The following is a 25,326-nucleotide window of genomic DNA, read 5'->3' as shown; positions in this document are numbered from 1 at the left end:
GAAGAGGAAGCAGGCCTCCCATCAGTGAAGAGAAGGCAAATGATCATTAAACCTGGGGTTGTATGCAGATGTTAAGGATCATTAAACATTAAAATGGCTAGTGGATGCTTTAAAAAAGAGCTTACCTTCCTCATCTTCTCACCGAGGACCTTTCTGACCACGTTATTTAAAAATGCATTCCAGGGGATGGCCCCGTGGCCGAGTGGTTAAGTTTGCGCACTCCGCTGCAGGCGGCCCAGTGTTTCGTTGGTTCGAATCCTGGGCGTGGACGTGGCACTGCTCATCAAGCCATGCTGAGTCAGCGTCCCACATACCACAACTAGAAGGACCCAACGAAGAATATACAACTATGTACCGGAGGGGCTTTGGGGAGGAAAAGGAAAAAATAAAATCTTAAAAAAAAAAAAAAAATGCATTCCACCCAAGCTTCCTACCTCTTCCCTGCTTTATTTTCCTTGTTAGTAAGTAGCACACTGTAACACACTATATTACTAAATTATCCTGTTTGTTGCTTATCTCTGCAGTAGATGTAAACTCATGAGAGCAGGCTGCTTTATTTTTGTGCTTGTTATTGCTCACTGCTATCTCCCTATCACCTAGCACAGCACTTAATAAATATTATAGTTGGGGCCAGCCCCAGTGGCCTAGTGGTTAAGTTTGTTGCACTCTGCTTTGGTGGCCTGGGTTCGGTTCCCTGGAGCGGACCTATACCACATGTCTGTCAGTGACCATGCTGTGCCAGCAGCTCACGTACAAAAAGAGGAAGCTAAAAGATGTTAGCTCAGGGTGAATCTTCCTCAGCAAAAAAATAAAAAAATAAAAAATAAATTATAGCAAGTGTTCAATAAATATTTGTTGAATGTGGAAGGAAAGGGTAAATTCTCATTTATCTCGAGGTATTTGTAGTGTGGTGAGCAGATGACGTCAGAAGGCATTTCTGAAGATTCTGTGATTGTTCAGATTATGCATAAGGAATAAAATACCATTAACAACTTGATTTAAAGGTTTCTAGACCCTTTTAAACTGTTGAGACAATAAACACATGTCATTAGAATCCTATGCACAATGTATAAGCTTGTATGACTTTATTCAACCAGAATTTGGGCACTGGCAAAGCTCCTCAAATTCTGAGATTCAACAGTTATTATTTAAAGAGGGGACAAGAATGCAAGTAAAAATCTCCAGAAGGCAAAAGTCCAAAACAGGAGTGCTAATAACAGCCACCACGTATCGAGTGCCTGCTATATTCCAAGGACTATACAGCTTTGTACAAAACCCCTCCAACGTAGATATTATTATACCTATTTTCCAGATGGGAAGATCAGGGCCTCATCCTTGCTCACAAGTAGAGCTGGGAAGTGAATCTTGCTTTGTCTGAATCCAAATTTATACTTTCTCCAAAATTTCAGATTGCCTTTGGGTACAAGCTTCAACCTGTTCCCTCCAGAACGGTGCGAGAGATCTGTTATTTTGAAAAGATGGCAAGTTAGCACTCCCTGGGCCCTGCCTTATAACTGAAACGTTTGCAACCCCCACTCTGAGCAGGTGCGCCGAGTTGCAGTTACCCTGTGATGTTTGTGCCTAAACCCAAGATCCCTATCAGGGCAACGGGTAAAATATGAATGCGAGAAGACACAGTGATGGCCTTTTTCTTCCTTTTTTTAAAATAAACTAGTATTTCTACCTTAGAGCGAGTGCTGTGTGCTTTGGAGTCCTCTGGGAGATCGTGCACTTGACCCAAAGATGCTGCTTCTACCTTATGTGTCAAACCCCTCTTCTGGATTTGCTCTCAGAGCCCCAGGCACATTCTTTTAAATCTCTTCAATGGTAGCAAATCTTCGTCCTTTCCGGGTGGATTTGATTTTAGGAGACAGCCCTTTGGAGCTACATCCAGTGAATCAGGTGGGTGACCAAGCTGGGTTATAGTTTGAGTCAAAAACAAGTTGTGAATGGAATGCAGTGATCCTGGTTTTCTTTTACGGTTTATTAGACTGTCTCGGAAGGATATTGTAAAAAGGTTCTACAAGTGCTTTGACTCATGTCTGCAGTGTTGGAAAAGTGCATCAGCTACTAAGAGACTGCTTTGAAGGGTAATGGTCATCTGACTGCATCAGCTCTGCTCTGACAGTTAAAAAAAAGTTGTCCCATAGCTTTAGAGCCTCAGCCTGAGTGATTACTTTGGTTGCTATCATCTTCTGCAACAAGGCCTTGCATCGTTATGAATTATGGCTCAGCAATCAAAAGAACCAGGATGTAAATGTTTGCTAGATAAACACAGTTATACAGGGCAAGCAGACCAGGATACAAATGGCAGTTGAGAATGCTGAGAACCTAATATTCAGTGAAACAAAAAGCAATATGTCATGTTACATTAAAACAGTTAAAGAGAAAATAGGTGATGGGAATAACAGCAGGGGAACTGATCTTTTTATGGTTATGGCTATAAGAAGGAAGCTAGAAGATGTTTGAAATGATATTCTTATCTGGCTAAGGAGGGTGTTGTTTATAATGAATTAAAATGCACAAGGAGGAAATAATTCATGTGATTTCTAGCCTGTGACATTTCTAAGATATTTTAATATTTTGAATTTTAAAGGGCATTTTATATGAATGTATTTTTACACTGAAAGTGATACATCAGAATTAAGCTCTTTCTCTTACAAAGAGCAAGCATTTTACAATCCCCATCATGAAATCTCTCAGTCAGAAGGAATGCATGTTTTTGGTTTAATACAGTTATTTATCACTCAGTGGGGAGCTGGGTAAGAATACTTACAGTATGACTAATGCCCTGGGTTTGAAACTCAAAGCATTCAGACAAGGCTTTGGTACATATTTCCCATCTTCAGAAGCCACTGGAATATTTTATTTTATTAGGTGGCATGTCACAAATGAGGGTCTGTATAAACATTAAAAACTACCCATAAATCTACATCATTTCAGTTAATAAGCTAATAGTAGGAAAAAGACGAGGCATCTTACTACCCAGGGTAAAAATAACTTAGTGAATGATTGATATTGCAAGGTTTCCGAGATTTACGGTTTATTACAATTACCATTGTCGGTAAGGGTTCTCTCAGGTCTAAATGGCAGAGCACTTTTGCAATGAGCAAGAATACCGCTTATGCATAAGTTCAGGGTACACAGATGGTTGTCATATTATTTAAAAATCCTCAATAAAAGAGGTCCTTGCTCTTAGGAGACTGTTAAAGAGAAAATAAGCTACTCTTCTGCCATATCAGAGAACATTTCAAACGAAGGTGTGTTGGGGGAAGGACGCCTTGATCCTTAATGCCTTGTGTTTGCTTGGGAATCTCAGAGGAGCCGGGCTCAGGGGACGGAAAATGGACCTGTGACCTCTGGGCTTGGGCTGCCTCTCCCTGCCCTCGGTGGCCCAGCTCTCCCCTTTGGGACAGCAGTGGTGTGAAGAGTCAGGACAGATGGATGGGGTGAATCTTTGATCTGCTTTTCACAGGCCCTATAGTTTCATGTAAATCGTTTAACCAGCTGAGGTCTCCTTGGCTGGAAAACATAGTTAAAAATGTTTACCACGTAGGGCTATTGTGAGGATTAGATGAGAGAATCAACCTACTGTTCAGCAAATGGTTCCTGAGTGACTGACTATTCAGTGCCTGAGATACATCAGTGAGCAAGGCCAGGCCCTGGGCCTCGAGGGCCTCTGAACTGGATGTTTTGGGTCATTACAGGGCTGTTTGGTGAGGGCTCTGGCAGTGTTCACACAGGTACCATGGGAGCTCATGAGAGGACACCTAACCCGGCTTGCAGTAGGGGCAGGCAGTAGTCATGGAAGGCTTCCGGGAATTCGGCTTTTGACAAGGGTCTGTTTCCACACCCATAGTTTCCTTCCTTCCTGCCACTCTGGATTCCCCAGGATTTTCCTCCACTTTCATCCCAAGACTGGACTATATATACATATATATATATATATATGTTTATAGCGTGTCTGTAAGTGTGTGCATGTTTTTTTTCCTGCTGAGGAAGATTTGCCCTCAGGCAACATCTGTTGCCAATCTTCCTCTTTTTGCTTGAGGAAGTTTTGCCCTGAGCTAACACCTGTGCCAATCTTCCTCTATTTTGTATGTGGGTCGCCACCACAGCGTGGTTGCTGATCAGTGGTGTAGGTCTACACTGGGGAACTGAACCCTGGACCCCGAAGTGGAGCACACAAAATTAACCACTAGGCCGTGGGGCCAGCCCTCATGTTCGTGTTTTTTAAGTCATTTGCTTCCTCCCCTCACCACTACCCTGTCTGTTAAGAGAATGAGTGGGGAGAGAGAAAGAGAGAGAAAAAAAGAAAGATTTCCAGGAAAGGAAGAAAGTTAGATAGCTGATGCCAAACTCCCCCCACCCTCCTCAAGAAAATCCCCTCTGAGATGAGACTGTATGTGAAGATTAGAAGGGTCTAAGGCGCAAGAGGACAAACTGTTTCTCACTGTCAGGAGCAGGAGGAAGCACAAAGCCTGAGTGTATGAGAACGCCTAAAACTCCAATTACAGACCCAGGGAGAGCCAGTCCATCCAAAGAGGAAGGGCAGTCAGCTGAGGAGCCAAGAGGGAAAGGGGAGTCTTGCAGGCAGCACGGCGATGCCCTTCCAGCACCATCCAGGACAGAGTGGGAGCGCTCTGGCCTGAGGACGCACCCCTCCATCCTGGCCCTGGAGTACGCATGCCCTTTTGTGGAGAACACGTACAGGCCTGAGGCGCTGAACTCACAAATCGTGCTTGTGGTGCCTCTTGCTTTGTTTCCTAAAGGGCAGAGTCTCAGCTCACCTTCTGCTCGAGGTGGAGGGGGCCGTCCGTGCCTAACACCTCTGCTTTCACAGAGGGACCCTGAGACACTGAGAAAACCGCCAGATCTCTTCCTGGAAGTACAACCGATATTGAACTCTTTGCTGCCCCGAAGCTTTTAGAAGCTCAGATGAGAAAACTCTTTTATCCTGAATTTTCTGAAGCATATCTGAAGCCAGTCTTCGTCTCTGCGTTAAACTGACACCTCAAAGCAGTGTCCTGGAATCCCACACACTGTACCAATCCCCCAGCACACCCTCCCCTGCGGGCACCCTGGGGTTGCTTTTAGTCGACTCTGGTGAGATGAAGTCAGCCTACCCTCAGGAAAAATGTAAGGAACCACCTCACAAAACTTGCCACTGGCTGCGTTTCGTCTAAGGATGGTGTCTCCCTTCAGTCGTGAGGTTGTCTCTGTGAGAATCCAGGAGCCTAGTTTCTCTTCAGTCTCGGTACCGAGAAGCCAGGCAGCCGTCACCATCCTGAGCAATACGCTCCTTTGATCCAGTGGGCATTCACTTTTCTCTGTGGTGGTGTTTGCCGCTTCATACCAGTTGCTTAAAGTCTTAGAACAAGTTGCCATGCATTTTCTTCATCAACCTAACCCCTGGTTCTAGCTTAATTTTTGTCTTCATTTCTCTTGGCCTCATCTTTTCATTTCTTGTTTTTAATTGGTTTTCTCTTGCTAAGCTGGATGTATCATTACAAGCTGCCCTAAATCTTTTGACGAACAAAACCAGAGGTAAATAAAGTATCCACCAAGCATATGTTCTGCTTACCTAATCATATCATGATGGTGACAGAGGTTTCCACACAAAATTTTGTAGAAGGAGATAATGTGTTCATCAGAGGGCTCAAGGATTTCACCAGACAGATTAAGTTCTTATTGTGCATTAATCAATTGACATTTAGGTTCATGTAAGATTCTCTTATGGGCTTAGTTAATGTGTGTCCATCTTTGAGAATGCTCATCTTGCACTGTTTTTTCCTCTACGCACCAGACATATTAATCCTCTTTCACTCCTTTGAACATGCCAAGCTCTTTCTCACCTCAGGGCCTTTGCACATACCATTGCCTCTGCTTGGAATGTCTTTCCTCCTACTCTCCCAGGGCTCCTCTTTCTCATCATTGGAGCGGTAGTGGCACATTAGAATGATCAAGGGAGTTTATATTGATGCCCAGGCCCCAAGCCAGACAAATTAAATGAGAATCTCTGGGAGTGGGGCCTAGGTATTGGTATTTTTTAAAAGCTCCTCAGATGATTCTAATTTTCAGCCAGGACTAAGAGTCACGGTTTTAGGTCTCAGCTTAAATGTCAGCTGCTCAAAGAGGCCCTCCTTGACCACCTCTAGGATGTAGATATTATCTTGCTCTCTAGCCAGCCAAGGGTCCTTGGGATATTATGAGAGAATCCATGTTAACATTCAATGGCTATTTTAACTGGCAAAATGGTTGCACTTTCCTTTTACCTGGCTCTGGTGTCCCAGAACTTTTCGTGTGAGATTTGTAAATCGATCCTGACTCACAGCATCTCTTTTATGTCCATGTCTTTCTCCTTCACTTGATTCTGACCATTACGAGTGAGAGATTCCATCTCCTTCATCTTTGTGTCCCCACCCCACCCAAGCACCCAGCACTAGATCTTGCACATAGTAGGCGCTCTATAAATATATATATGTTTGTCGAATGGAATTGACTTTATCCTTATGGCACGTAGGCATTGCGTGGGTGGGGGGATTGTGACCACATCATAAAAGTTAAATTTCTTGGTTTAGGCAACTCAGCCATCGTCTAAATATGGTCTCCACACCTGGATTGCAGCGAAGGACAAAACAAGTAAATTTGTGTTTGGAGGCAAATAATGAAACTCTGAGGAGTCTGAAAACAACTCCTAGTCACGTACCTCGCGACGCAGGTGCCCGTTCACCAAAGGGTGACTGTATGGCGGGGCTGTTCGAGCTCTCGCTATGGCTGAGTCTGTTCTTTCCGAATCATTATTTGGTAGTTATTAATAAAGCGAAGCTGAGCAAACCACCCACCCACCGTTTTCCCTCCATGGTTACCATGTTCTCCAAGCTGACATGTAAATTCTAAGGTGCTTTTTCCTAAGCTTAAATTAACCAAGACCCATCGGTGGGGTAGACTTTTTCTCTTATTATTTGTTTTTGTTTATTTCACTTCCTTAAGGAATCATCTTGGTTTTTCACTCTTCATTTCCTCAGTTTTATGTAGGTGATTTACTGGTGGGAAATGGGGAAACGAGGGAGAGGGAAATGGTCCCAGGGGGTTGATAAATTAAATACAAATCCAGCCATGCAGCAAAGGCCTTATTCTGCCTTTTATCTGGGGAAGTTCTCATATTATCATGGAGAGAAACACACGTGCACACACATATCACCAAACCCACACAAATGAAACCCCCTTTTCGGAGAACCAGCTACAGGAAATTGACTTCTACACAGGAACTTGCTAACCTCTTTTTTCACATTGGGATTGTTCCTGCTGCCCCAGTCACCGCGCGCACTCAACCTAACCATCTTGGGTTGGATTCTCTACCAGCCCGGCTCTTATATTTTTGGTCCTTCCAGGGCGAAGCAGTTATATTCTTGGGGAAGAAGGAAAGGCTGCCCTTAGAAGGAACTCATAGCAGCGAGACGGCTTGGGCCGCTTTTGTTTTTACTGACCTGCACCGAACAAATTTGACTTCCGGAGTCAGTCATTTTGGTGTCAAGAAATTTCTTCGGCATTCTACAATGGGTAAGACTTTTGCATCTTTAAAAACGTTTCTTCAGTGTCAAAAGAAATCTTTCTAATTTTATTTAGCTTTTACTCTAGCCTAAACATAGTAATTACCCCGTTCTACCTGTTGTAAAGTATAAAACCATGTTATGGGGGACAAGGAAGGTACCCTGATATCCAGTTACACCCTGCTCCCCCAAGTCCTAACAAGATGTATATAGTTTTTGAAACAGAAAAAGTTATAATAGTTGGCTTTTCGGTTTGCCAGATGATCTCGTAGAGAATTCATAAGCTTGTGATTGACTATCACTGAGCTCAAATATTTGGGTAGTCTAAATATCATATGTTTGATGAAGAAAGCCTAAAGATCCTCTGAGTTGTGCAAATATGAGCTTTAAAATTTTTTAATTCAGAAAATTAACAGAACCAAACATCCAATGATGTAGCTTTGGATCTGGAACTCCCAGCTTGTTTGTTTCACCCGCTGCCAATGCGAAAGTCCTCTTTCTAAAAGTGGTATGTTATATATAGGTATATAGGTTTAAATTCAATTCAATTTAGTATTTGAAGCGGTTTGATTTGGAGACATGCTGTGAGGTACCAATCAGTTGCCTGGCCTGTACCTAAATAAAGTTTGAGAAATCACTGGTTTTAGCTTCTTTACTAAATTAAAGCTGCCATTGAAATATTCAAGCGAGCAACAAGTATTCAGCGATTACTTAATTGGTTGTAAGCTTGTGCTGTAGAGGATATAAAACAAATACAAAGAATTCTCAACGTTGAAGGACCTTATTATCCAGCAGTTGTGGTAAGAATTAAAATGTAGGAAGCAGTGCAAGATGAGAATTTAAGTGATGAATGGGGCGGCATAGGCTGTGAGAGTTACAGGAGTTACAGGAAGGGGACTTCAGGGTAAGCCAGAGGAGCCTGGACGACGCGGGCCTTGGCAAGCTACCAGATTTGAGTAGATGGAGAGGGGGAGGGTTATTTCACTCTGGGACGACTGTGTGAGCAAAGGCACAAAGGTGAGACTGACTAGGAAGTGACCAGCCCAGCTGGGGAGAAAAGAAGAAAGTTTGTTTTGCACATTGGCAGGAAACAAGGTTGAAGATTAGAGTGTAGACAGGTTATGGAGGACCTTGAGAGGCTGCTGAGACGAGATGCCATTCAATAGTTTTCCAGTCTTTTTATGCCATTGGGCTCCTCTTTCTCAGCTTTCACAGCTCTAACAGAATTCCATCTGAGAAGGGACCTGGAGATCCTTGCCTTTTCATCCTTGGGCTGCTTTATCTCCATGTCTCTGCCCCTCCACTTCTCCTCTCCCGTCTTCCCTTAGCACGCCATTTATGCAGAGAGGTTTATGTGGCTGGGGGTCCCTGTAAGACCTCCATTTCTGGCTAGTACTTTTTAAGGAGGCCCTTCAAGCATCTGGTAGCTAAAATGGCCTTCCTCTTGGGAGGGTGAGTTGGTTGACCAATTACAAGCAAATCTCTATTCTTCAAAACCCAGTCCCCAAATCCTGTGAACTATGCGTTACTTCCTTTGCATATCTGAATGAGAAGTTAGGGATTTGCTGCTGCTCTTTTCCTAATGATTCGGAGCACTGTCTTTTCTGGACCGTGAAGTCTCTGCGTCCATATGCTAATAAAAATGCGGTCCGCTGAATAAGACCCAGACTTTGAGCTAGATCGCCTTCTGTTGAATTCCGGTGCTCTCGCTTCTGAGCTGTGGGAGCCTCGGACGCATTACTTAACTTCTTCAATCCTCAGATTGTAAAAAAATCTGTAAAGTGGTTCTATTAATAACTGAAAATACCTACTTCAGAGAGTCGTTCTAGGGATAAAATGAGATAAAAATACAAAAGGCATTTAGCCTAGTGCCTGGTATAAAATAAACTCTCAATAAACATGGCTATTAATGATTCTTATTAAGGCTGGGGACACTAGAAGGAAGACGGTGTGGTGCCTGGCTTGGGAACAAGATATCTGTAAAGTAACTTTTTGAATGCCAAGATTCCTTTCAAAGGAAAGTGGAGGTGACAGAATTAATTAGAGGCTGGGAATTAATATTTTTTGAGCACCAAGTATGGACTAGGCGCAGGGTTAGATGTTTTATAGTGGTAATACATATGAAAAATGGAAAACAAGATTAGAAACGGATTTTTAGGGCATTTCCATATCATATTCTCAATCTTATAACACAGCTCTCAGAGGAACTGCTTTGTTCTTTGTGGCCGTCTGGGGCTGATGCTCTCTGAATGCTTTGGGTGGAATTATAGAGTATTTGGAATCAGAGGTAAGAGGATGACTCTTCTTTCTTGGCCAGCTTCAATTAAATTATTTAATTTTATGATGTATTTTAATTTTAGTGCTAGCAAGGCACAGCTAAAAAATCCATTTCTATTCAGCAATTAGGACCATTTTGACAAGGAGTGCCCAAAATGCTTCTTTGGGTACTGGATGATTGGGTCTAGGTGAAAGCCAAGATTAAAGCGCATCCTGCTTTCCCATCCCACTCGCCAGATTAGAGATTCTTTTGAGTTAGTAAGCCCCCCTTAAAAAATGCAAATACGGACAGTATGTTCATTATGCAGGGGATTTTCAATTATACGTGCCGATTACTTTTTTCAAGTAGCGATATTGCTTCTCTTTCTAGAGCCCCACTAATATCATAAGGGAGGGAATTTGGGGACTCGGTGTATGGAAAGGGGGAGACACAAGTCAGGTTGGGGTGCCAAAGTGGAGCATGCTGGAAGGCAGCATGGCAGTGTCGGGCGCTGGGTGGGCAGTGAGAGCAAGGAAGGATGTCAGAGATGGAAAGGGTGAATAGAGAGAGGTGGCAGGGTGCCGGAAACAAAGGCTCCTCCCGTTCAGCTCTTTAGTCACTTGACTCTGGCAGCTGCTTGAATGCCCTGCTTGTTTGCCCTTCTCGATGCCTTGCCTAAGAAGTGGTCATATTGTTCCCTGGATGTGCACCATTGTTCAGAGACAATTTGATTTGTCTGTTTCTGGCCTGGAAACATAGCTCCTAAAGCCGGATGGACGTCAAAATCACTTGGGGAGCTTTTCAAAAATAATGAATCTCACATATCACGCCCCAGCCCCAGAGTGAGCTCCAGGAATCTGCGTGATCATAAATACAAACCCTGTTCCCCTAAGGGACTTGGAGGCAAGTGTTCTGCAGGTGAGCATTTGGGAGCCATTAATCCAGAGCTCTCCCACCAAGACCCCTAACACTGAGATGTGAGTTGAGTAAGTGCTGAAATGAGGCAAAATGATCTTCTTATTGTGATTAATATCTTCATTCAAAAGTATTTCCTTTGTTTTGAATTTATTTCTTAGGAGAATTCCTGGGAATTTTTGTCAACCATATTTACATTTTAACATGCAAATGTCCTTATACTTTAAAAATTCTAAAATGTTATATACATATAGAGGCTATTCATTATGACTCAGAGAAAGCCCAAAGAAAAGAATTTTCTTTCAAGGGAGAAAGCATGAATTCACTCTCCCATTTCTCTTTTCCAGTAAGACGGAATACTAATGAATTACTTTTGGAAGACAATTTCAAAGCATTACAGAATGTTCAGTTGCTTCTCAGAACATAAGTCGGAGCTTTCTTATCTCTGCACCTAATTTCTTGTACAGCTGAAGTTAGCAGTGACTTCTTCCCCATTTCGTAGAAAAGAAAACCAACGAAGAGAGTGGTTAAGTAAGATGAAATATGGTTCTTATCACATTTGCTGTGAGAACTACGCATAGTCATCCATTTGGTCATTGTCTGAGTATATGAATGATTGATTAGTTTTTGTAGGTGACCCTATGGAAAAACACTAGTAAAAGGAATGCATGAAGAGAGTATTGTCCAAGTTGGGGAAGGGTGGGTAGAATTAATTGACCCAGATAGACCTCCTGCTCTATCTTTTTTTTGTAATATGTTTTATTCATTATATATTTGCATAATCTGCTAACCTAAAAGCATGGTTATTGTTTGTGGCACAGATGGGAATAAGGTGAATTTTCAATGGCTTCAATGAAAAAAGAAAGAAAAAAGACATGCTTTTACAAAATATCAAGTGAGATATTTGCAGTGGTGTGTGAGAGCCTGCCTGTACCTGTTTGTAAGAGTTGATTGTGATATTTCCAGAAATTTTGCAAGCCAGTCATTAAACACAACCACCATTAAAAATTAAATTATGTAATTCACAGTTTAAAAAGTTGTATTAAAAATAAAGGAGATAAATACTCAAAATTCATTACTTCCTGATTACTTACTATATTTTACCATTATTTATGCTCCTGAAGTTATTTTGATTTATCTGTATGATAGAGAAATTATATAATGGTGTGCTACTGGGCATCTCTTTCTAACTCTGCATTCAGTGATGTCATGTTCATAGCTTGAAACTGGCCATAAGAGGAGTATTTACACCACAGAAATTGGCAAGTACTATAAGTGAGGCTCCTCACACTTTTTTTTGAGGCAAGCCTGTTAAATGTTTACTGGCATACCACCCAGAAACTGTGTCAAATACAAATACGGCAACTCGACAATATGTGTCAAGAGCCATTAAAATGCTCACACACTTTGATCCATTAATTCTATCCCTGGTAATTTATTCTAAATAAATAATTCGAAGAAGGAAAAAATAACATGCACGAACACATTCACTGTATTATCATTTATGACAGCAAAATCTGAAAATAACCTGTATATGCAGTAGTGATGCTGGCAGCATTAACTCCGTGGGATATTTTGTTGTCATTAAAGGTAATGGTTATGGTAGTTAGGAAAATATATTTGATATGATAGCAAATTAGAAAAACAGGATTAAAAATTTCACTTGCATTCAGATTTTATGAATGAAGATTAACTATGAGCATAAGAAAAACGAAAGCATTTGGTGCGATAGAACGGTGAAACAGAATTTCGTTTTTACTTCATTTGTTGTAGTAGTGGTGTATGCGCATTTAAAAAATGTGGAGAAAGCCTGTAAATCGGTGATCTTGAGTAGTTTTAATATTGAAGGGGAAAGCTGTGAGGAGTTTTGTGGACCGGGTGAGGCTTGCCTTGCCGTGCAGATGTGTGCTGTGAATCCCTGGGCAGAGTATTGCAAAGGGAGCTTGGATCCAGGCAGTCTGGAGTGGTGGATGCTAAGGGGGTTTCTTTAGAGCAGCTCAGGACGAGGGCACCAGTGGCTGGCTGGGTACTGAGGACTTGCTAAAGTAGGTGGACTTTGGAAGCTGAGAAACAGCCCAGAGAAAAGGTACCAGCAAAGGCCAGAGAGAGAGAGGAAAGAGAATTTCTTAGGAAGAGGGAGGGAGATGCTCTCTCAGAGATGAGCAAGATGGATGTGAAAATAGTTCTGTTAGATCTGAAAACAATAGGTCTCAAACCAGAGAGAAAATGGTTCTTCTAAATCATGAGTTCTCAAATTTTAGTGCATTTAAGTCACCTGGATGGATGGGGGACATGTTAACACGTGCAGCTTCCCGAGTTTCACCTGCGTGGATGCTGATCCAGTAGGTCTGGGAGTTGGCAGGGAGATGCATTTTTAATAAGTCCTCTTACCTCATAAAGATTCTGATACAAATGATCTGCAGATCATATTTTGAGAAAAACTAATGGATTAAAGGTAATAGTTTGGGCTGGTCCCCGGAATGTATCTGTGCGTGTGTGTGTGTGTGTCTGTGTGTGTGTTGGAGGGTGAGGCTGTTTCCTGGAGGCCTGGGATCTAAGGGCTTATGATGTAAAAGGGGTGTGACAACAGAGAAAGCCCAGAAGGAACAAATTATTCTATTGAATCTATAGAAGCAAACTGAAAACAGGAAGCTGTTCTTATGAGACTCCTTAAAGGAACACAGTTTGTACCAACAAATTCCCTTCCACGGTTTTGCCAACTGCCTTTGTCAAGCATTTTGACCAACTGAAAGTAGCTGAATAAGGGAACTAGCAGGTGGCAGCACAGAAAGAAACGGTCATAGGCAGAGTCTAGGACCCACGAACGTTCTATTTCAAACCAAATTGGGCGGTGGCCAAAGAAAGTCTAATTTTTGATGAAACGTTGTACTTATTTTAGCACTCGAAATAATAACAATAATTAGATATAGGCCGTAACAACATATCACATAATATGTGATAATTGCATATCACAAAATAAGTATGTCAAAAGTGAACAATATCACCATAACAGCAGCCATGGCACGAGATTGTCTGCTTCACCTGGCTTTAGATGAACTTTACTGACTGTAATAAAGCTCTCAAATAGCCTTTAAAGATTTTGTTATCCCTTTTTCTCTCCAAAGCCCCCTGGTGCATAGTTGTGTATTTTTAGTTGTGGGTCCTTTTAGTTGTGGCATGTGGGACACCGCCTCAGCATGGCTTGATGAGCGGTGCCACGTCCATGCCCAGGATTCGAACTGGCGAAACCCTGGGCTGCTGAAGCGGAGCGCACGAACTTAACCACTCGGCCACAGGGCTGGCCTCCTCAAATAGCCTTTAATATCTTGGATTCTTCCAACTTTACACTGAAGATGATTCTTTTACTTTGAAAAAGTTTGCACATTCCCCGTCGTCAGGATCACTAGTCTCTTGGGACATGCATGACAAATCAAGGACGAATCAACAACCCCTCTTAGCACTGGAGGCACAACGCAGGGTCTGTGGGATGTGCAAGGGTCTGACACCTGAAGTGAGACTTCCTTCCACAAGCACCTGCTGACTGTCCTGTTCCATACTTCATAGGGTTTTTCATGGACCTATTGGTTTACACTTTACAGCGGTGTTCCCTAAGCGCTATTTCACTTGCAAATTCCTTTGAGAATCTGATGAGAACCAAAGACCTCCTCCTTGAGATAAAAGACCATATACAGGAACATGCACATTTGCTATACAATTTTAGGGGATTTAGGGGCCCTCTTACACCCATCCTTGGACTCTCAGTGGTCCAGAGGCCTCATATTAAGAACTCCTGCCTCAGAGGCTTTCGGTACAGCAGAGGAGGCCTTGCAGAAAGTTCTGATTATTGCTGAAGTCGAATTTAGCTGCTGAAGAGAAATGCTGACTTTCCATTTGATGGCTAAAATGAGGACAAGATCGTAGATGTGTGTGTAGTTTTATAGCACTGGATCCTTAAGTTGAGTAAACATGTGGGGCCAGAGTTGGTTCTTTTCAGAGTATATGCGACTCATGTTCCAAGTCTTTAATTCTGAATTCTCTTACGTGAAACCAGGGTCAGTTCCCATATGGGAAAGCAGTCTCTCAGAATTTTACTTTAGTTACTGTCATGTCTTATTTACTGTTCTATGTACCTTGGATGGCAGAAAAAATGCAGGCAGGTTGAAAATACCGACCTGGCCAACTCCGGAATACAGGGAGTGGCGCGGGTCCAGCTGCCGCCCGTCGACAAGTACCGATACACAGCCGGGCAGCTCTTAGAGGTGAAATGCATTAGCCAGTGTGTAATGTGCTTTTTTCTGAGTGTAAACTGTGGGCTTTCCTATCTGAAGCTGAACATCTGTTTGAGCCCTGATGACTTTGGAGATAGTCCTTTTCCTATGTAACCTTTAGACCACGGAAGCTTAAAGTAAACATGCTTCCTAATGTAGTAGAAATACAGCTAATGCTCAAAAGGATCACTTGAATTAACAAAGGGCAACTATGGTATCTTTTCTGAGTTCCCTAGCTATCCTTTTTCTTTTCATCCTCTACATCTTAGGAAAAGCAATTTCAAAACGTAGATTGTGGCAACGTTTCTATTGAATTCTAGAGCAATGATGGACAATTTCTGAATGGTGACAGGGGAGTTCTATGTAAAACTTGGATCAGAAGTTTAAAACCCAAACCCATAGTTTCGGATTTTCCCAAGAGCTACCCGTTTGACATGTCATCCAGGAAACACCCAACACACATATGTGGAAGGAAAAATAAAAAGTCTCTTCCAATAGGGGTTAGACTTTTGTGGTTTTCAGTTTAAAAACTAGGTTGTGCAATCGTACTCATGAAGAAAATCACCAGTGTTTTCAGCCGAAATTCATGTTCACTTTCTTTTCCGACCTGTGACCAGCCAATCTTGTGAAGTTATGTTATCTTAAAGCTGCTTCTTATTCACTGGTCCTCTTTAAAGGGCTGAAAGTGATCCTGCTTTTTAAATTGTCCTACATCCATTCACGCTATTTGGAATTTAAATACCAGTGCTTCGTCCTTTATATATTTGGTCGTGACTGGTTTTATTCCTCAACAGGTATGTAGCTCATTATTTTACCTACCAATTATAATTACTTTTCGTTTCTTTGCTAGTTTTGAGAGTGCTTAAATGTTCTTAAATACCATATCTTTAACAAACTAATTACTAGGGTAAAATTCAGGATAAATAACAAAAATTCAGTTGCCTCCATCGTCTTTTGCACTTTGATCAGGAACTTTAAAGTTATCGAGTTTTTCCGTTTCCTATAAAATATTGGCCAAAGCACAATTTATAAACAATATTACCAGCTAGTCAGGGAAAAGAGTTGAATGATCCTTTTTTCTTACCACTTAGTATGCTCTGTTCTAAATTATTATTTTGAATCAGTTTAGATGGCTTTAGAAAGACCGCTTTTCAGAAAAATTGCAAGTAACTGGGCAGTATGAATGAATAGCCTTAAAATGTTCATAGCCTTTGACCACTTCTAAGAATTATTCCTAAGAAAACAATAAGAGGTATTTTATCAAAACTTTTCAACACAACGATTTTTTTAATAGTAGAGGAACATAAAAGGTGCCTAAAATGTCCAAGAGAAAGGCATGATTAAATAAATTGTACTTCAGCTTATTAAACATTCATTAAAATATTTTTTGAAGAATGTTTAATAAGTGAAAAAAATTAGAGTATAAAATTATTTATTTTTGTTTAAAAAGGCCTGTATATACTTTTTGTACATGAATTCAGAATATAAAGGTAGATAAAACAATATGTTAAAAATTATCATCTAGTAAATGATAAGATTATGTATGATTTTTAAAATGATTTTCATTTTTCCTGTATTTCCTATAATTAGCAAATATTATTTTTATAATAAAAAAGACCAAAAGTCTTTATTAAAGAGAAAGTCAATTTATAGTGTGAGGTTAATACTGAAACTAGTAAAAACATTTTGATATAAGAATTATTTTGGCACTTTGAAGGAAACCTAATGCTTTGAAAGCCTTTAGCCTATAATTAAATTTTATCTTTTAAGATTTAGAGGATATTTAGATTTAAAAGGATTTCGAGTTTCTTTATCTTGAACTTTAGTAAACCATAGAAAATCACTTTTAATGAGAGATGTTGGAGTTATTAAATAGGTTTGCGAGTAGTTTTTGTTTTTAAAATAAGAGAGAATTAACTTTAGTTAGTATCAGAATTCAAGTAAAATGTAAAATATTCAAGTGATGAATATACATGATTATTTTTAAATTTTTAACATGTGCAAAGATTCCCAAAGGGGTCTTTTAGGTCCTTATGCATCTTAAATATTTAATTTAGATATAATTGACTTTCTAATATTTTGAAAGACATACCTGCTAGGCAAATCACAAATGTATTCGTTTTGGTGTAAAATAGGAAAATTATCTTGGAGACTTTCATGCCATTTTTCTACACAATAATATCAAATATCTAAAAGTTTGTTAGTTTCAAATGCCAAATATTAGTTGGAATATTTTAAAATTATTTGAAAAGTTGATTAGTTTAGAGAAGGAGAAAGTTTTCCTTTAAACATGAGTGAAATCTCGTTTGATTTGTGGAATATTTCTGATTATACTTTTTGTTCGTTTTGTGCATGCTTCTCTCTGGCTTTGATTTAACAATAACTTATGATCACATTAGACAGTTATAGTTGATGAGACAGACATCATTATCAGTTAGCAACTTTTCAGCAGCAAGTTTTACAATACCTGACTAACAGTAACTTGAAAAAATTCAGATTCATTTCTCGCACCTAACAAGCAGTCTGGAGGTCTGCGTTTGTCACTGGTTCAGTGGCGCCATGACACTGTGTCTGCACTTCTCTTGTCTTTCATCCTGGTTGCGAGACGGTTTTTGCAGCTTCGAGCCTTGTGCCTCCATCAAGAGGTGCAGAGTTGGGAGGAGGTGGAAAGGAGGCTGACTTGGCAGTGGTGTTGCTTTTTCTAGGAAAAGTTTTCCCAGAGAACTTCCAAACAAATGTCAGCTTCCGTGTCTTTGCTAGGACTGAGTTACCTGGCCACCCCAGCTGCGAGGAAAGTGGGAAACAGGAAATAGAACAGGTATAATTGCCTTCGACTATGCATTCTTAAGGAGGAGGGAGGGCAAGGAGTGTGATGAGAGTCGGGGCGGAGGTGGGCGTGGAGGTGAGGGTGAATGGGGTGGTACTGTTATCATCCTTAAGTAGGAGAATATTGTTTTTTGGGGAAGAGGAGATGCAGAAAAAAATCTTATGCTTTTTATATATAAAGCACAGATATACATACAATACATAAACAGATATATTGTATATGTATGTATTAAAATTTAATGGATGGAGGGATTAGGAAAAAAGTATCTAAAAATGCTCTTAGGGAGATGATAATGAAAAAATGTTGAGAAATAGTGGTCTAGACCAAGTATGAGCCATTGCCTGAGGCTTTGCACATTGTCTCACAAACAAAATTGGATTCTACTACTGATGACAAAGAGAGGCACGGATATTGAGTAGAAAACTAATGATGTCTGCCACAGACGATGTCATAAATTAACTTAATGAACAACTTACACTATCTTGCAATTGGTAGTCTTCTCTCACTGGACTGTGAACTTCTTCTTTTTTATTTTTTAAAGATTTTATTTTTCCTTCTTCTCCCCAAAGCCCCCCAGCACATAGTTGTATACATTTTAGTTGTGGGTTCTTCCAGTTGTGGCAAGTGGGACGCCATCTCAGCATGGCCTGATGAGCAGTGCTAGGATGGCGCTCAGGATGTAAACCGGCAAAGTCCTGGGCTGCTGAAGCGGAGAGAGCAAACTTAACCACTTGGCCAGGGGGCTGGCCCCTGGACTGTGAACTTCTTAAGAGTAGGAAGTGTATCCTATTTATCTTCGTATATTAGTACCCTAGGCCCTCAATATATATGTTTTGTAGGTTGAATGGAACAAACAACATTTTACCTAACATACGTTTTATAGCTGGACTAATTACCCCCAAATATTAATTTCAACATATTTCCCTACCCAAAAGCCTTCAGCAACTTCCAATTCCTTACAGGAACTAGGTCCAGCTTCTCATTCTCATTTCCTAGCACTTTTCCAACTATAGTCTGGGGTCCAGGCACGTTGATCTTCTTGGTCCCTAAACACATCTTTGGTTTCAGTCCTCTATGCTTGTGCTCATGCAGTTCTGTCTCTTGTTACCCTTCAAACACCTTTCCTCTCAAGACTGTATTCAAAGTACTTCCTCTGGGACGCCTTAGGCCATTCCACTTCCCTAGAAGACGTTTTTCTTCCTCTCCAACCTTTTCAAACCCTTCCCCTCACAGCTTGGTTTAAATCCTGCTTCCTCCCAAGTTATTTACAGGCCCGCAGCCCGCATTCATCTCCATCCTCTTTAGATATTGTGTTTCTGGTCTGTTTCATTCTTTGGTGTGTCTAGTGAATTAATTAGATGCACCTAATGTCTTTAATTGTTAGTCGCCTGACTCAAGCATCTATATCTTGTCTCCATGATCCGCTAAATGTCAGGAGAACAGGGAATGTCTTACAATGTCCAGTGTGGTGCTGCGCCTCTAAGAGGCAATTAATAAAAGCTGGCTAAGTAATAGATAAAATCTATAAATATCAATAGATAGAATGACAGCCAATAAGTAATCGGAAATTCTACTTTCTTTGCAGTTCTAAAATCCACTCTATTTGTGCTTTAACATAAATATACCCAGCATCATGGGGATTCACTCACAAGAGAAAAATCTAAAGGCCTGACTTAGAAGCTAGAAGCTGTCTGCTAGAAGCTGTCCACTAGCTCTGTTCTGCCTTCCAGTTCTCGATCCTCTCTGCATGAGAGAAGTGGGTGCACGGATATGTGGTGTAAAGCACGGGGCTTTGCAGTTAACCAGGGACAAGTCATTTAATTTCTCTGGGCCTCAGTCATCACATCTGTAAAATGGGGATAATATTATTTACCGTAATTGGGATTAGCATTAAGTGAGATTGTTGTGGGGACAAAATGAGCTCATAAATGAAAGTGCCTGCTTCAGGATCAGGCGCCCTACAGGCCCTCAATAAATACTGCTGTGGGTGGCTTGGCTTACCAGCCTGATGTTTTGGGGACAATATGCCCTTGCTTTACTGAATTTCCCTCTCGACATTCCCTTGAGGAGAGGAGGTCACTTAGGTGTACTTATTTGAAAGGTATTTCTCTCTGAGGAGTTGAAATAAAAGTAGCATCCATGTTTCATAGCATTTTGAGCTGGGATGAAACCCTCTTGTTTTACAGATGATGAAAGAAACGCCCAGAGAATGTGAGTGGCTTGCTTCTGGTTACAAGGCCAGTGGCAGAGATAACATTGAACCCAGATATCCTGATTCTTGATTAGGGATTTTTTTTCTTGTCTAGGGTTGCCAGATCTAGCAAATAAAAAAACAGGATGACAGTTCAGATTTTGAATTTCAGATAAATAAAAACATTTTTAGTATATGTATGTTCCATGGCAATTAGTTAAAGAAAAAAACAACCTATTTGGAGAACAAATTAGAAAAAATAGATGTGTGGGGAGGATATCTGATACATAATTATGTGTACTGGCAAGTCATTTTACTAGGCATTGCCTTTACAAAGGAAAAATGGCACTTTGGGAGAAGTGAGAGTGTTGATTTTTTAAAAACTTTGTTTTATTACAAAAATTTCGAACACATCTAAAAGTCCGCAAATGCCCATCTTGCAAATGCAGCAACTGTCAAGGTATTGACATATTTGTTTAATCTATCTTTTTTCCTTTCCTGAAGTAGTTTAAAGTCAGCCCCAGACATCATGTCACTTTATCCATAAATGCATCTCTAACATCAAGAATATTTTCTTACACCACCTTGCCGCCATTATCTTCCCTAGCAAAACTAGCGGTAATCTTTTAGAATTTTCTGGTACCCAATCCATGATCATACTTCCATGATTGTCTCAAAAATACCTTTTTACAACTAGTTTATTTAATTCAGTGTCCAAACAAAGGCCATCCATTATATGGTTGTTATGTCTCTTAAGTATCTATAATTTGATCATTTAAATGGCAAAAATGATGAAGAAAGACATTGATTGAAGTCTTGGGCTTGATTTATTAGGTTCACAGCAAGCTGTTTAATTGCTCTTATGTAGATGGTACAAAGACCAACAGAAGTTTTGCAAACAGCAATATCATAAATGATTATTTGTGAGATAATTGATTATGATAGTTCCATTGCTTAGTCTATATATAATAGATGAAAAAGAAAGAAAATGGAGGGAGATTTTGTTTTGGGGGCTGATTCTTTTTGTGCTGAAGCTGTTTCACATGTTAAATGGGGATAGTAAAATAATAATCCTTACTTCCCAGATTGTGAAGTTCAAATAAAAAGTTGCCTGAGATGGCCGTGCTGAGCTGTATAACAGTGTTTCTCTAATCTGACTGTGCTTCTGAGTCATTCCAGTGCTTTAAAAAAGTTTCTCTGGTTCTTCCCAGACCTACTAAATGAGAATGTCCCCATGAGGGGCCCAGGAAAATATTTTAAACAACCTCTCAGAGTAATTTTGATGATATTCAAATCTGGGAATCACCGACTTCACCCCCTTGGACCTCGATTACTTTATCTATAAATTGTGAATAATGATACTTCTCAGGTCTAATGGTACTTCACAGTGCTATGGGATGGATAGCAAATGCAGTGAATAAATACCAAATGCTTCCTTACACTTTTGTCATGATTGGCGTTATGAACCTGGGTGATCCTCATCCATAGGATGGACACCTGACTGGGATGGATTAGAATTCTTCGGCTGACTTCATCCCCTGTGCAACATCTAGTGTAGTGCCCAGCACGTAGACAGAGTGCGGCATGTGCTCAAGGAATGAACACATGGATGAGATTATTGAGAAATCAGATCAAAGACACTTCAGATTATCAATCCACAGACAATACAGGAAAATGGTAGCCACTAGTGCTGTTCTAACCTAGGAGGGCTCCAGACTTAGATGGGATTGGCCCAGAGAATGGGATTAATGCCCAAGAAAATGTATCTTCCAATGTCTCACCTCTCTTAGTATACAGTTTTTGTTTTTGGGAAACTTCCTGCTCCTCCAATCAAAACTGGCTTTGAGGAAAGAATGAGACTGCAAGAGCATTCATATAAATGTGGGGATGGTAAAAAGGGCTTTACCTTCCAAGGATATTCGCATTTCAACAAAGCACCAAGCCTCTAGAGAGGGGACTGTTCCAATGGCAGGAGAGATGTTCAGTAGGGAGGAGACTTCCCATCACCCTTGATGTCATTCCATGTAGGTGGGTACCTTCTGGTAAGGCTGTCCCTTGAAGGGGACATGCTGGGTCCCTGCTGTGTCAGCTAGCTGGAAAACCTGACCATCCGGCTTTCTTAGAGGGGATCCTTATCAGCAGGGATGGCAGCTGCTGCTGATAGATTGGGGAGCTACTTCCTGGGCCATCTTCCTGTGGGGAGGGTTCTCCTGAGTGGGGCCTCTTCATTATCCCGGATCAAGAATTGTGCTGTGGGGACCTTATCAGAAGCTTCTGAGCTACAGTGCTTCAGAATGAGGAGCCCATAACACTCAGTTCTGTGTGTGAGTAGCAGTGATGACTCATAGTTGAGAAGATACTGGAATTCAGCCAGGAGAATATCATTGAAGGGAGAAGATGAGACAACAGACTTTTCATGTGATAGAGAAAGGAAGTCCTCTATCTTATTATGTGCCCAGTGATGCAAAAAGGAGAGGACGTAGTTTACTACTGGTAGTTGACTCTATGATAGTGATGTTTCCTGGGACCTGATTTTAGAAATATAGCAAGTACGGGTCTCACTCTTCTAGTTCCTGATGACACTCACACATACCTTGGGCAAGGCTGGCGAAGCTTCATGTGAAATGGAACCTTGAAGAGTTTGCTGGGGGATTTTCAAATTTAATCTTACGAGGTAAGTGCTTTGGGAATGATAAAGCAGAAGGAAGCTTTCTGATGGATGTCTGCGTGGTATATGTGAGTGTTATAAGAAACATACAAGTGAAGAGGTCGTTAAAGGAGGATGGAGTGAGGTTAGGAGACCATCCTCTGGCACATTTCAGTTCACTTTGATATTAGGTTGGCTAATGCTGATGTGTGGGGCAGTTCCTTTTGGAGTCTTAACGTTGTTTCTTGAAAGTAATTTCAGGTGGCCTTTACCATTAAGGCAAGACTAGGGTAGCCTAGTACATGAAGATGACTCGAGACTCATCTCTTGAGAAGTTGGATATATATAAAGAGGAGTTAATCAGAAAGAAGAGGTTGGTCAACCATGGAAACGGAAAACAAGCTAGTGTGAGAATCATACTTCAGCAATGCCCATCCTATCTTGGCTAATGGACTTCCTGCATTTTAGTTCCATTCACAAAACCATGGGGAAGAAGTGAGCCTCAGGCTAAAGCATGTTCTTGACCATTCTAGTATTCAGTGACAAAAGGAAAGAAGTTCCCGTAAGTCCTAACAGTGGCACCCGTCTCTTTTACACAAGAAACCTCTTTTCTTAGGCTCTTAGTTCCCCTAGGAATTTTTCTAGCATTCTGAGCAGAGCGGTCTGGGAACAATCCAAATCACTGGAATATTCCAAGGGTTTTGTTTTTCTTTTTTGTAAAAATGTGGGTAGTGTCTGAAAGAGCCCTGCTCTGGGGAGTTCCAGCCTGAGTAAGAAAGGGACTTACAGACCAGTGAGATCTGCTCATCTGACAGATAAGGTGACTGTGGCGGGAGGGGTGTCCTGGACTTGGTCAGGGTCCTTTCATTAATCGGGGGCCTATTTGACCCGTGATCCAGACCTCCTGTGCCATGCTTTCTTGAAAGTGACTATCCCGTGATACTAGCAAATGATACTTTTACCCAGGAAGGAACTGCAGGACACACTTATATTTTCTTTTGCAAAGGATAATGAGTTATTTTTACAATTTTTTTTGTTACAGAAGCAGTATATGTTTATGAAGGTAATATGGAAAATAGAGATAAGCACCCAAAAAAGGGGGAAAAAATCCATACTTGCACCAATAAGAGTATTGTTAACATCTTGGTATAGTTCCTTACTCCTCTCTCTATTTTTATTGAAAAATCAGGATGATGTTGCACATACTGCTTCGAACTTGCTTTTTTCATGTAACAATGTTGTCATATACTTTTTTCCACAGAATTAAATGGTTTTCTAGACTAATAAGGAATTCAGTGATAAAAGAGGTGTGTGTTTTTTCCACATTATTAAATGTTTTTCTGAAAGAATAAGGAATTCAAAGATAAAAGAGATGTGTGGGTTTTTTTCCATATTATTAAATATTTTTCTAAAAGAATAAGGAATTGAATGATAAAAGAGGTGTGTGGTTTTTTTTCCTCCTTTGAAAAGTTATCCTGTGCGACAAGTTGTCTCGTATTTAAAAAGTAGAGACAAATGAAAGCAAGAATGAATAGAAATGGCAAGTCAGTTCTACAGGGAGTGTGGTTTCTGAAAGTCCCTGCTGCTAGAAATAGATTTAAGATTTGCCTCCTGCCTTCAGACATGTTGGTAATACCTGCATGGAGGCACGAGACTCGGCATAAGGGATGAACATCAAACTCCAGGTACGTGCTGTGGATAACCTGGCGAGAGCCGCAAGTCAGATGGTTATCCAATTCCTCTCCCTGCTGGGACCTGTACTAGTTGCTCCCCCATGGACATCTCGTCAGCAGTTTTTGGTTGTTTTAAGGTTGTGGGGAATGCTTTTACAAGGCCTGAGAATGTCTGTCCTTGGTGTGGACATTTGGGAAGCAAATGAGTGATATGACCAATGGCTGCTTTTTTGCCCAAGAAGGCCATGAGGATGCCTTAGAGAACTGAGGGAGGCTGTGGGGCCTAAATGATGCTCACCTTTGTACCTCTCGGCCACCTTGGCCACCTAGTTGTTTTCCTGGTGAGGTCTGTAAAGGGGCTGGGTGTTTTCCCCAATCAGGCTGTCTAAGGTATTCAGTATTTGCAAGTTTTCTCTGTCACGAATTAGGCCAGTGAACTCTAAAATGGTCTGGGACATGTTCTCAGGAAAAGAGGTCCAAATTCTGTTTCTATCTTGTATAAATCTAAGAGAGTTGCAACCGAACTTAGTCTTGAAATCAGACGCCTGCTGAGGCCCGTTGTGCTTAGCTTGGCTGATGCACCCAGGCTGAGGGCTTTTTAGCACAAATGCTCCAGGTCAAAGTAGGGGGTGGGGAAGGAAGGGCAAGCAAGGCGAGGCGAGAGGAAAAGCCTGAGAGTAGAGAAAGACCATCCTTGGCAGGAACATTGAGCTGTCTGCCCCTTCACCTTCTCCTCTATTAACGTCTGCTCTCAAAGGGATATCATGTGACATCAGTGCTTTCATAGAAACATGAAATATCAGCACTGGATGGGCCCTTAGAGCCCATCAAGTTCAATGCTTAATTTGAGAGATGAGGAAATTGAAGTCTGAAGAGGCTAAGTGGAGTGCAAAGAGGGTAAAGGTCACGTAGTGAGAGGTAGAGCCAGGATTGGAACTGGACTCGCAGTCCAGGGCTCTGTCCACTGCGAGCTGCCTCTACGTGCAACACAGTGA

The 25,326-nt window shown here is 41.1% G+C and overlaps 1 protein-coding gene across 3 annotated transcripts in view; it reads left to right on the top strand.

Annotated features, from left to right (window-relative positions):
• The first annotated feature begins 6,011 nt into the window (after positions 1–6,011).
• RHOH (ras homolog family member H) overlaps positions 6,012–25,326 on the top strand; it is a 38,411-nt gene continuing 19,096 nt past the window's right edge. Inside the window, exon 1 of one of the 3 annotated variants that reach the window (XM_005608809.4) lies at positions 6,012–7,563. The gene's annotated coding sequence lies outside the window, so the exon portion shown is untranslated. Of the gene's footprint in view, positions 7,564–15,544; positions 15,788–22,383; positions 22,686–25,326 lie in introns of those variants that run through there. The other 2 variants (XM_003364726.5, XM_070263955.1) reach the window with 2 other exon arrangements.

The sequence above is a fragment of the Equus caballus genome, chromosome 3 (assembly GCF_041296265.1).
Source record: "Equus caballus isolate H_3958 breed thoroughbred chromosome 3, TB-T2T, whole genome shotgun sequence".
Classification (NCBI taxonomy): domain Eukaryota; kingdom Metazoa; phylum Chordata; class Mammalia; order Perissodactyla; family Equidae; genus Equus; species Equus caballus.
This window is presented reverse-complemented; position numbering and strand designations above follow the sequence as displayed.